This window comes from Lissotriton helveticus, chromosome 9 (genome assembly GCF_964261635.1).
Source record: "Lissotriton helveticus chromosome 9, aLisHel1.1, whole genome shotgun sequence".
In the NCBI taxonomy this organism is placed as follows: Eukaryota; Metazoa; Chordata; class Amphibia; order Caudata; family Salamandridae; genus Lissotriton; species Lissotriton helveticus.
The window spans coordinates 488,320,776-488,333,522 of record NC_136070.1 but is presented as its reverse complement, the minus strand read 5'-3'; positions in this window follow the sequence as shown (position 1 = coordinate 488,333,522).

Here is a 12,747-nt window from a genome sequence, read left to right as displayed (position 1 = left end):
ATCATGAAAAGAGACGCATGAAAGAGACCAAAATGAAGGTGCTGATTGCCCAGACGGTACCGGCGACTTCAAACAAACATAACACAACACCAGTTAAAGGGAACTGTAATTATTGCAAACAACCAGGTCACTTTGTAAAGGACTGCACTGTCCTGAAACACAACATTGCTACAGGCAAGACAAAAGAGCGACAGTACACTCCTAGACAGAATAACACGCAACAGATCACACAACAGACAGTAGCGAATTTTCCTCCACCACCGCCTGTTCATGCCACACCACAAATGTATCAGTACACACAGTCTGACTATCCAGAATATCAACAGTTCTCATGAAACAGCCTCGAGAGGGAAGTAGGCTTGCCCCTTATTGAGGTTCCTGTAGATCAAGAGGGTCCGTATGTACATAGTCGTGTTCTAGGTCAGGATCGAAAGTTTCTGATTGACACAGGGGAGAGCAGAACTACCATCAGTCATGACGAGGTTCCAGGGGCACCTCTCTCAGGCTCACAGAATGTTTCCCTGGGATTTTCAGGAAAGCCTATTGTTAACGAAGTATCAAAACCAGTTTCCCTAGGGGTTGGTCCACTGTCACGTACCACTGACCTGCTACTTACTAAGTCATGTCCAGAAAACTTACTTGGTATGAAGACATTAAAAGATCTAGGAGCAGTTATCTGCTGTTCTCCAGAGGGAGTACGCCTGTTCTTACGTGATTTTAAGGGACATTATGTACTGACTGATTTTGACCACAGACTCAAGAATGTGCCACAGACACTATGGGCACAAGGACCGACTGACGTAGGTTACATGGACATAACGCCGCACCATGTCACACTCAAAGCAGGAGTGGTACTTCCACGTCTTAGACAATACAAGTTACCACCTGACGCCGAAACAGCCTTATTGAAATTAGTTGACGAACTTATTGCACGAGGAGTAGTGGTAGAGACAGTCTCAAATGTATGTAACTCGCCTGTCATTCCTATCCTTAAAAGATCTGATCCTAGTGTACTGCCAGTGTACCGATTGATTATTGACCTGCGAGAATTGAACAAATGTGTAGTACCACAATATCCAGTGGTGCCAGACATTTCTTCATTATTGACTGCTATTGATTCAGAGGCTACTTACTTTACTGTTATCGATTTGAAAAATGCTTTCTTTAGTGTCCCCATCCATCCCGACAGCCAGTACCTGTTCGGATTTTCCTTAAAAGGTCGTAGCTTTGTCTTTACAAGAGCTCCACAAGGTTTTACAGAAAGCCCTAGTATTTACAGTCAAGCATTAAAAAGACAGCTAGACAGTGTTCACATGCCTACTGACACTGCCCTACTCCAGTACGTAGATGACATCCTAATTACAGCACGTTCAGAAATAAAATGCGAAAATGCATCACTGACAGTATTACATTTTCTGGCAGATAAGGGACACAAAGTGTCCCCTTCGAAGTTGCAATTCTGTGAAAAGCAAGTGGTGTATCTTGGACACTTGCTTTCCAAAGAGGGGAGACAGCTAACACAAGCACGTATACAGCTCATTGCTAACCTTTCACAGCCCAAGACACAAAAGGAAGTACGTGCCTTTATTGGCCTCACTTCTTACTGTAGGCAATGGATTCCCCAGTATGCGTATCTAGCCAACCACTCATACAGCTAACTACACAGGAGGCAGCCACTCTGACTGTACTCCCTAGGACACAAGAACACACCTTGGCATTTGAGGAATTAAAAAGAGCATTATGTCACGCGCCAGTTTTAGCGACTCCATGTCACGGTAAACATTTTATGCTTTTTTATATTTTTTTTTATTTTTACATTTGACTGTAGCGAGACTGACAGGATATGAACTGACATTATTTCAGCCACACATAGAGATCAGACGTTGTAACATTCTGAATCCTGCAACACTTTTGCCCTCAAGTACAGTAAATACACCACCACATGACTGTGTGGAAGTTATGAATATAGTGACAAGACCAAAACAAGACCTGACAGATATTGCACTACCAGACCCTGACCTGACGCTCTATGTAGATGGTTCATGCATGAGAACGAGTGCAGGAGAGTTAGTAGCAGCGTATGCCGTGACCACAGAAGTCATAGAGACACAGAAAATAGACACACTGTCAGCACAAGCAGCAGAGCTCATTTCTCTGACACAAGCCTGCATAAGAGCTAAGCACTTGAAAGTGAACATTTATACAGACTCACAATATGCCTATGGCGTAGTTCATGATTTTGGGGTCCTGTGGCAAGAGAGAGGTTTTTTGACCTCCCATGGGACCATGATTCAGCACGGCCAACTTATTCAAGCCCTGTTGGAAGCCATACATTTACCTACAGCCATTTCTATCCTGAAGTGCAAAGCTCACACCAAAGTTACAGACACCATTTCCCAGAGTAATGACCTGGCAGACCGAACAGCTAAACTTACAGCACAGACACCAACAGACACGACAAGGACAGAGGTACCGTTGCTGACAAAAAGTATGACAGTCAGGGACCCTACACATGATGTACTCGACATACAGACACATGCCACCACAGATGAGATAAAGAAGTGGACTGAACAAGGAGGGGTTCAGACTGACCAAGTTTGGATGACTAAGGGAAAAGCTACATGGTTTCTCCCAGATTCTATGGTACAAGTAATCATAAACACAGCTCATAGTGAAATGACAGATGTAAAGGTTACAAGTATGTCTTAGTAGTAGTGTGTGCACTATCTAGATGGACAGAAGCATATCCAGTTCCAGATTACACTGCTGTGACAACAGCCAGACAGTTAATGCGCGAGTACTTCCCCAGGTATGGATTGCCGCGTGTGATCCATTCAGATAACGGCCAGCCATTCTCCTCTGAACTAATGAAACAAGTGTCTCTTCTGTTAGGATATACCTGGAAGTTCCATTGTGTCCGACACCCAGAAGCAGCAGGCCTTGTAGAAAGACATAATCAGATAATTAAGACAAAAATTGCTAAGATCTGTACAGAAAAAGGCGTGGATTGGATGGTAGCCTTGCCGGTTGCCCTCTTTTACATGCGAATGGTAGCTCATTCCAGAACAGGCCGATCTCCTTATGAAGTAGTTTTCGGTAGACCGCCAAATATGTGGGGTACACCTATGCTTAAGTAAATAACTGATGTTGACAGTAACATGCTGACAGATTACCTGGCTTCCTTGATGTCTGCACTACTCTCTTGTTGTTCACAGGACTGCCGCCTTCCCTGACAACACCCAGGTCAAGGAACATGCCATAAGCACCAGAAGATTCTATACTTGTGTCCGGAATTTTGATCGTTCAAGCCCCCTTGAGCCACATTGGAAGACGCCGAAGTTGGTGGAAGGACGTAAAGGCCGAACTCACCTTCATCACTACAAAAGATACTTCGGACTATTTGGAACTTTGAAACTTTTATAAAGAACACTGACCTTTGCTAGAAAAGACTCCACAGCAGGAGTATAGGTTTAAGTTGCGATCTAGTAAGTCAGACGTAGTTTAATTGTTTAAGACCACCCGGTGGTGAATCGGTTAGACTTGATTTCTGACATGTATAAGATCACATATGAGAATAGCAAGAAGAGAGATAAGAAGGAAAAATACTGCAAGATATTACGCAGTAGATGTATAGTTACCTTGATCATTTTTTTATACTGTGCATTGTTATAATTGGTATCAGTTTATTGCTACATGTTTTCTTTCCCGTTTCCTCACATATACATTCTTCCAGTAACAGGACCGCAGAGCACACATTCAGTGACCTGCCTCCTCATGAATTGTCATATCGACTTGCACTACGTAACAATACATTTATTCGAATGTTACACCATTCTCACCAGACCAGCAATGCGACTGATTGCTGGGTATGTGGCCAACTGCCTCCTTATCAAGAAACGAAGGGAGTTCTGCCCTTCTACCCTTTACCGTTCTCACACAATGGTTCATGTGGAGCATGGTTTGCTCTAATGACCTCAATAGATAGAAGGTACATAGCTTATCCAGGTGGCTGGATATATGGAAACCTGAATAAAGTAATGAATGAAGCATGCTTTCCAGACAAAGACGGATTCCCCCAAAGAAAGGGAACCGATCTAGAAAATGAAGAGTATGAGCAGGGAAATGCATCTGTTAATTTTATAATGTTAAATGTTCAGCCCAAGCAAAATACAGGTCCACCGTTTATATCAGTCCTGCCAGCAAAAGGTGACCTATGTGTTAGTAAGAAAGGCTCAGTACATATGGGACACAGCGAGTGTAACACTGTAGTAGAATTTAATGATAAAGGACTTTCTTCTTTCAAACCATCACGCCATACCTATTTCATTTGCGGTCAGACAGCCTATGTACATCTGCCCTTAGACTGGGGTGGGACTTGTTATATAGCATTCTTATTGCCACCCGTTTTTCTAGCCCCATCCAATTATCATAGAGATTCACGACTAGAACATGTTAGACAAAAGAGAGAGACAGATTCCGCAGGGATCGATCAGACTGAAACAGCTTGGAAGCAATATACAGATTTCAACAAAGGATTCTTTTTCTTCATAGGTCCCGTCCAAAACAGTAAACTGATACGCAGGTTAACAAGGACTCTTGAAACAGTTGTAAATATAACTGCATCTGCCCTGGCGAACTTGACCCAGGAACAGTCTGCTATTAGACTTGTCGTTCTTCAAAACCGCCTCGTTCTAGACGTCATCTTGGCGGATAGAGGCGGAGCTTGTAGAGTGATCCGATCTAGTTGTTGCGTTTTCATCCCAAATAACGCGCCATCCGTGTACGCAGCGATAAAAAGACTCCACAAAATTGCTAATGTCATACATCAAGACCCAGGCACATGGACTTGGTCCAGTTGGCTCTGGGGTATAATATCTGCTTGGGGATGGAAAGTATTGTCTTTCGTAGGACTGGTCCTACTCATGATATTTGGTTGCTGTCTCTGTCTGCAGTGTGGCCCGGCCATTTGCGGCCTGTGTGCTACTGCCTGTATTCCCCATCCACGTAAACAAAGAGTTAAAGATGAACAAATGATTCTGTATGATGAACTATACGGTCTCATGAATATAGATGTATCCTAAAGGGTTACGTAGGGGACAAGGAGGGACTGAGGAAAATGAAATTTTGCCTGACCAGGATGCCCCCTACGTATACCCTATGTTACATGTGTGTGCATGTCATCCATGCATATTTCCTTGTAGTGGCCTGAATCACTAGGCCTCTGCATTTATGTCCTGCATTAAGGTGCCTGTCATCAAGTTTCCCAAAAGTTAAGCTAACATGAAGGCCCATGTATTTTACATTGTGCACTTTTAAATAAATATCGTACTGAACCCTTTTTGTGGTTCAGATTGAACCACCAGTCCCTGAATTAATGTTTTCATGACTCCTGACACACTGAAAGCCGCAAGAAGCCCAGTAAGGCCTGCCAAGACAGTATTATGAATAACAGTTATCTGTTTGCTTTACAGAATCACATTTCAGTCTGGTGAAGAAGGTACACAGAACCCATCTGCATAGATAGGGCCCAGCCATTCTGTCTCTGTTTAAGTGGATTACAGTGCTTGCATCCATAGAAAGCTCATGCAACGAACGAATAAATATGCCCTTTCTGTCATTTAGTGACGAGCAACCTTTGCTTCAGATAATACATCCCCTGACTCAAGATATCAGTTAGTACTAGATGTGCTGGTCGCCTTGACACAAGAGATCTCTTCTAGACTGAAAGTCAGCTCTCCTCCCAGTTACACGTCAATTGCACGTCATGCTCATGTTGCACACAAGTAGGACAAAGTTCGAGCTGGTCATGCAAACTCCTCCTCTAAGTACCCACCCACCTATGACACCTACCTATCACCTACCTAGGACTCATCGAAGTACACACCCTCATGTACGCCCACATGTTCTTATCTCATTTTCTTTCTCTGCTCTGCCTCGAGCGTTCCTTCCTACGTCCTATGTACAAGACTAAATGTATAAATATCATGTTCAGTAAATAAATGTTAGAAGACTCTTCCTGAACCTCAGTGGTGATGGAACATATTCTCCCATGACTCGAGTTATTGGAATAAAGCCCATTTTAACTCAGATACCACGGACTCTGCTTCTCACTTGATGCATGATAATTGTTAATGCCTAGGAATTATGCCAGGGTAATATTTTATTTACCACAAGCTGGACTCCATACTATGAAGGGCTAGTCTTCTATCAAGTCTTGTAGGGGTCTTGGGATTACAAACAATACCAAAGAACTTCATTGACTTCCAGTCACTTACATAAGAGTTCATAAAGTGCCTTTTAGTGCTGTAACTCATGTCTCCATTTGTTATAGTTCTCATATGTTCCAATGTGTATTTCTTTACAGACAACGTATAGCATTTTATGCATTTCATTAATGGGCACAGTATTACATAGAAAACAACATCTATTTTGCTTGTAATGTGTTTTGGGATTTTATATTTTTGTTTTTATCTTGGACAGTTCATATTCTTTCAACAGAGTAAACATGATGAGTAGGAAAGCCATTCTTTAGAAAACAGTTTTGACCGGAATTGCAAGAACCAATAAATCAAAGGAATCCATTTAATTCATTACTACATTTAATACACAGGCCAATAACTTTAGGGGGATTTTGAAAACAATTTGGGATATCCTTCATTGTGAAGACACCCTTCAAGATGTGGTGGGAGTGACACCCTCTTTGAATTTTAGAAAAGGGGCTTCTCTGAAAAAATATAGATTGGTACTGAATCACTTATCCTCCATCCCTTAAACTTGGTTCAACACCTCACCTGTGGCCACTGCAGGGCAATTATCAAGCCAAGGACAAGAGAGAGGTGTCTTCCGAATAGGACCACTTACATCTTGTCTGTATTGAGTTTCAGATAGTTGGTGTTCATCCAGTTTGAGACCTCAGACTTGCAATTGAAGATCGCCTGGGTGTTAGAGGTAACCTCAGAGAGGGAGAGGATGAGTTGGGTGTTAACGGTATAGGAGATGATGCTGAGCTTGTGAGTGTTGAAGAAGTTGGTGAGAGAGGCCATTTAGATATTGAATAGCATAGGGCTCTTGGAGGAGCCTTGAGGGACCTCACAGACCAGCAAGGAGGCAGTGGAAATGTACAGGGCTAAGCTCACTGTTTGGATGCATCTTGAAAGGGAGGAGCTGATCCATCAGAGCGGTGATCCTGGAGTCTGGTCTCGTTGTGGCTTTGCATGAAGATGTGGTGGATCCAGATTGGGCGGGGTCCAGGAGGTGGTTGGCACTGAGGTGGTCAGCCAGTCAGTTGAGTCCTAAGCTTTTCTAATACGTTGGCCAGGTAAGGGAGGAGGGAGAGAGGTCTGTAGATAGCCTGTGTCTTTGGGTCAGCAGAGGGTCTCCTTAGGAGAGGGAATATGGTGGAGTGTTTGCAGGGGTCCAGGAATGTGGCAGTGGTAGGAGAGCCTTTGAGGATTAGTGTGAGGACTGTGCATATGAGGTCAAGTCAGTTGGTGAAAATAAAGAGAGGGCAGTGATCTGAAAGGGCCTAGAGTGCGTGCATGGAGCACATGGTGTTGGAGGTTTCTAGAGGGGTGATTGCTTGCCAGCAGGTTAGGGTGGTTTCAGGATGTTCTTGTAATTGGACTGGAAGATAGCAAGCGTAGAGAGGTACCGTTGGAGTGAAAATTGTTGTAAATGGTGTTGATTTTGTAACAGAAGTAGACTGTGAGTTGGGTGCCGAGCTCTTGTGAGGGGGTGACAATCATGGAACTAGCAGCAGGGAACAGGAATTCATTCACTATGACGAACGTTCTTTTCGAGGAATTGAAGCTGTTTTCAATCCGTTTTGTGAGTGCTGAGTGCTTGATGGCTCTGAGTCTCTCTGGTGGTAGATACGGAGGGCTGATCTGTAGGTGTCTCTGTCATTGTTGTCATGGGGATTGGGCCATCAGTGTACCAGCTATTTACAGTGGCACTTGGGGAATATTCGTTCTTTCTTGTACCAACTTGCCTGTGGCTTTGACTGAGAGGAGAAGGTGTTTTTAACGGTGTCAGGGAGCCTGCACAGGAGGTGATCCATGTGTTGAAGTTCATGGTGATACTTTGTTGTGGTGATGCGGGCATTGAAGTTGAGCCTCTATGTCTAGATTTCTTTGGAGATCTTATTCAAGATGCGCCAAGTAGTCATGGTATAAATGATTCTGTGTTGCTATGGGCAGGTGCTGCCCAAAGCAGACAAGGGAGCGGTTGGCCCAAGTGAGTGGGTGAGCTTGTCCACCGTGATGTAGGAAAAGTTGGTGGATACAGGGCAGAGGGGTCATTGACTTGTTTGGTGAATCCTAATATGCTCAAGTCTTCAAAGAGGTTGGTGTTATTGGGGTTGGTGTGATCCTGCAATTGAAAGTTGTGGTTAGTGAAATGAAGGAGTTGAAGGCGAGCACCGGGGGGCAATGAGGTCCATGAGAGGGGTGCAGAAATTAGATCTTGGTCCAGACAGCAGCTAGAGCAGTGCTGCTCTCAGGGTGATGGTGCCTGAGGTCCTGAGTTTGAAGGGTAGGTGCTCTAGGTGGTCACAGGGGTTCGCTGAAGTAATGGAGCAATTTAGTTTCTTTTGTACATGATGATGAGTCTACCACTGGGTTTACTGATTCTATTGTGTCATTCGATCTTGTATCCATGAGGGATGGGCACTGTGATGGCCTGGGCAGATGCTGGGGTAAGCCAGGTCTTGGTGAGGTAGAGTATGTACAGAAGGAGGTCATACAGGAGGTCTCAGACTTCTAAGGCATTTTTGGTGCGCAGTCAGATTTTGAAGAGAAGTGGCGTTTGTGTTAAGCCTGGTGGTGTTTTAAGAGGTAAGGTTGCGTGTGCAGGAAGCAAAGGCGGGAGCGGCCAGGGGAAGCAGGTTGGGGAGATGCAGGAGGAAGTCGGAGTGTGCAGGATGGCAGGTATGCAGCAGGAGAAGTGCCAGAATAATGTATCTTCAGTCCGGGTGGGCGAGGACAGAGTGCATCGCATGGATGGGCAACTGGGGTTCATGGCATATAGGTCTTTGGGCACTCTGTGGCTGCCATTAAGAAGGTCCGAGAGGGGGGGAAGCGATCCAGAGGGCAGGGCTAGGTGGCAGAGCGGGAGCAAGTAGCAGGAAACATGGCACAGAAATAGAAGGTAAGTGAAAGGCATGAAACATTAGTGGAAGAAGGGAAAATGAAGCAAAAGGGTTTCAAATGGAGGCAAAAAGAAGGCCAAGAAGAGGAAAAAATAAAGCTAGAAAGAGATTGAGTGAAGAGTGAATGAAGAGTGAGAGTGGAAAAGCGAGCAAAACTTGTCAAATGTGAGAAGATCGAACGGGGCTAATGTGAGAAAAAGTGACACAGAGAGACAAAGAGTGGATAGCGGGCAGAAAGAGGCAAAAGTGAATGAAGCGTGGCGGGGAGAAAGAGACAAGGAGTGAGAAAAAGAGCAAAAGTGAGAAGAGGGAAAATGTGAAAGGTGAAAGTGAGAAGTGAAAAAGAAAGAGGCAGAAAAGCCAGAGGAATTAAAAAGGCAAACAGAGAGAGTGAGACTAGGTGCCTTGATCTAAAGCATCAGAGTGGGGCCCAAAATTGCCGGACATGGTCAGAGGACCGTCCACAGGTAAGGCTGTCAGGGAGAGCCTAAAAAGCGTCTTTGTCTCTACCATTTCTGTACTAAGGTCAGGTGCAAAGCCACAAGGAGTCCTCATTTACAAGTGGAGAGGAGAACATACCTGTTGCACCCCTGGTGCACTTTGTGTAACATGATCCCTAATAATTTTCTCCAATGTATTTTGTCACCTGTGTTATTACCATGGTGTCGAGGACATCAATTAGCAGTAGGCTTTTCAGGGGCTGCTCATGGACAAGGGCTCTAACCTGTAATATCTTCGGAGCTCAAAGGGTGTGTGAAGACAATGACATTTTATACAATGTACATATATGCAAAGTCTATATGATCATGGTATTCTGCCACTGTGATGTAAAGGCAATTGAAAAGTTCCCAAAGTACCTGTCAATCAATCTGACACAACAACAATGGAAGCCCGCCTCTACAGGTGTTGCATGCTAGCCATGGCATTTAAGGGCTTATTCTGTAATTTCTAACTATGGGCTGATTGACCATCACCATGTGTATTATTGTCCTACAGAGTCCCAATCAGCTGTGAGATCGATTAGATGTATTACTGATTTTTAGCAGTGTAAACTTCACCTGTTAAATTTAGTTTTGAAACAACAAAACCACGTAATAAAGAATGACTGAGAAAGTTCACTTGTTCTTGCTAAATTAGCACATTTGAGTAAACAGTGCAACAAACTCCATCTTTCTTAGAAATACAATTCAAAATGTATTGTTTTTGTAGTGTTAATGTTAAATACATTTAGTTAGATGAACATTTTGCCAGAGATCTGTCAAAGAAAATTTTACAGTGAAGTGATAATGTACTTTGTCATGTTACTCCTAGAACCACTCACTGGATTAATAATTCTTTAATTGTAAGCAGCGAAGCAAAAGAAAGAGATGACACCATTTTACATTCGTTATCTGATCTAATGACAAGTGCAGTATGCTGAACATTTCTGAATCCGTCGAAAACCAACAGTGAATCCTTTGTTTGCCAATTCAGAATTTATTTGGGCGCAGTGGACCAAGTAATCTATTGCAGCAACACTGCGGTCTATCAGGGTTGGATGAAAATAAATGAATATTTGTCTACTCTCTCTCTTGCTTGCTCTGCTTTCTATGGCTGGCAACTAGGGTAGCAAGGCTTAGTAGCTGCTAGTACTGGATTGTCCTTGCTACCCCGGTGTCAGCAAAACTAGTAATATTGAGAGAAGATGTCGTTTTAACTCTTCCTCCTAATCTATCCATTCGGCAGCAAATGGTGGGACTGGGGGGAGGGGTGGAGGCTGTCGAAAGACTAAGGATGGAACAGTCAGTCAACCATATGATGACATTCATGGTCAAAGGGTGCGTGATGCCACTTTTCCTGTACTAAGGTACTCTCAATTTAGTGTGCGTAGTAGAGTTTTTTTTACAGTTGTAATGCAGGGGCGTAATACAGGCCCCTGCAGTCCCTATGGTGCTGGGAAGCCCCACTGTTCAGAATGCCTTCTATTCAGACCTAGGTCTATAAATATCTGTGAGTTATGGGAGTCTCAGAGTCCATTCAAGACAATATGCCAGGGATCCCCATTATTTTGCGGTATGATACTGTTATAATGATTTCTTGCTTTGCATCATTTAAAGGATGGGATGGTGGAATCTTGGTGAGATGTTACATTTGAAAAAGTATGGGGCAGATTTATCATGACTTTGAGGCGGACGCAAAGTGATGCTAACTGGCGCAAAGTCTTGAAAAGGTATTTTATTTTCAGCGCAAAATAATGTTTTTTACCCCTTTTTGGTACAATTAGGGTTTTGTACTGCTTTCTGCCACTCTGAGTCAAAGGGTTTGTACCATGAGTAGCACTTCCAGCGCAAGCAACCAAGATTTTTTGACACAAAACCTTATCCACTAAAATTGTCCGACTGGGCTGTAAATACAAAAATAACGCCTCCTTGAGACAGGTGCAAAGTTGTAGAAATATATGTAGTTCTCCAAACAGTTTACACATTGGGGCAGATTTACAAGGACTGGCGCAGAAGAGGTGTGGCGCCGTGGCCAGGGCGACTGACGCTGGAATCTGGGGATCAGGGTTCGATCCACGGCTCCGGTGGCAGGTTAGCCCAGCACCATGTGACTCTGGGCAATAGCTTGCTTAATCTTCCCGACGGCCCCCAGCGCCTAGAGACCCTAACGGGTGATTGTGCGCTATACAAATGTGGATTATTATATTAGCAGGGATGCGCCAATAAAGATGCGAGACGGAAAACTACCCTTGTACCACCACGGATGCGTCGCATTTGGAATGCAGCGCACCGTGGCGCAAGGTAGTCAGATCCATGTCGCTTCTTGTGTCGTAACGGCAGGCGTAAGGTTTTGACGCAGCGGGGATGGAAGAGTGACTCCGTGAAATCTTGTAGGTTTCACTGCGTCCCTTTTACTGGGCTTCCTTGCGATGGAACGCCCACCCTTCATACATTATACCTGACACAGGTATAATGTAGCGCAGGGCTTTACAACGTGACGAATCTCACTAGATGCGTCACGTTGTTAATTTGTTGCATAATGGCGCATTGTTTACGATGAAAAACCCAAGGTGGTGATGGACGGAGCGTTGACAATACAAACACTCACCCCCAGTCAACTGATCTGGGTTTAATCCATCACCGTTCTTTAGCTCACTCCGCCACCCCAGTTCAGACATGGCCATATGCAAATCAGTCTGACCCTGTGCCTCATGGGAACAGTCCATCCCGAACTGCCAATCCATGTCTTCTCTGGACCGGAATCAAGCTTCCCAGGACCGGTTTCTGGCATTACAGCCATCTTAAACCGGGCTTGCTTGACTCCAGTGGCAAAGTGAGCAAGGGACTCACGTCTCAGTATACCCAGCCAACCTAGGGCGAACAAAGAAAAACCAAAAGGTGGTGATGGACGGAGCATTGACAATACAAACACTCACCCCCAGTCAACTGATCTGGGTTTAATCCATCACCGTTCTTTAGCTCACTCCGCCACCCCAGTTCAGACATGGCCATATGCAAATCAGTCTGACCCTGTGCCTCATGGGAACAGTCCATCCCGAACTGCCAAGCCATGTCTTCCCTGGACCGGAATCAAGCTTCCCAGGACCGGTTTCTGGCATT